The following is a 1,276-nucleotide window of genomic DNA, read 5'->3' on the forward strand; positions in this document are numbered from 1 at the left end:
GTGGATGAGATCATGGTGAGGGGTAGATGGAGATGGTTTTTGCATGTTCTTCGCACTCCCCAAGAAAGATCAGTTCACCAAACTTTCAACGGGACTCCACAAGGCTCTAGATGAGTGGGAAGACCCAGGCATTACATGGCTTAGGACCATGACGCGTGAAATAGGGGATGATGAATGGAGAAGTATTGATTTAAAAGCTCAAGTTAGAGAAGGCTGTTAAAATCTAATCGAGGGTCTTTGCATCAATAGACGTGGTGGGAGATGATGATGATGATTATATATATATATATATATATATATATATATATATATATATATATATATATATACCTCTGAGTCGAAACAATATCAGTAGGGACTCTTACCAACAATGTTATCAAGAGAGATATAAGTTCATATCAAGTCCACTGTGCATATTCCTGTCTAATTCCGAAATTGTTCTTAGACTTGAAATCAACCCATCTCCACCATGATAGCTGATCAACGAGTTTGCAACACGTGGCTACGCCCACAACTACCTCTCCGATATGCTCATTGCGTTAAATATATTGTTTTGGAGGCTAAAAGTCAAATCAATTATGCATATATATCTTTTTTATACTTACTATTGTTAAAAATTATTGTGTTAATTTTTTCACAATGATGCAGTTGATATTTCAATAAAATATATAGCACAGATACCTCCTTAGTGCAACTTTAGCAAAATTACATAATTTTTTGTCATTGCAATTTACGGAAATTGGGTCATGACTATTGCTGAATGCTGTACAATAAACTGTAATGATAGCCCACTAAGAATGATCCCTTTACTTTGATGTTAGCATTAGCTTTGTCTACTGGACACAAGAAGGTGGAGTTGGAAGTGAGGAATTAGTCGTTGGAGGAATATGACGATAGTGCGATTTGATTCATCAGCATCATAATTCTTCTAGCCAATTAGTTCTGAACTCGTACAACGTTTCAAACTAGAATTTACTAGATGGTGTTCCTTTTCTTGTCACTGTAAATTATCCTCTATGAAAGGAAAAAATATTCAACACCAGAAGTTATTTTCTTCAATATATTCTGGTGAAGGATCCGGTGACTCAAAGATTGACAAACACTTGGATAAATGGTAAAAAACACACTGTAAAGGAGTAATAATTTTTTTGCAAATTTGAATATATAACAAACAAAAAAAATTTTTAAGCTACTATTATAGCTTTGAATCGATACTATTCTTTAAGTATAAACAGTACTATTAATTGTTCTATTATTCTGTTGTGGGGAAATGAGG

The sequence above is a fragment of the Palaemon carinicauda genome, chromosome 18 (genome assembly GCF_036898095.1).
Source record: "Palaemon carinicauda isolate YSFRI2023 chromosome 18, ASM3689809v2, whole genome shotgun sequence".
In the NCBI taxonomy this organism is placed as follows: Eukaryota; Metazoa; Arthropoda; class Malacostraca; order Decapoda; family Palaemonidae; genus Palaemon; species Palaemon carinicauda.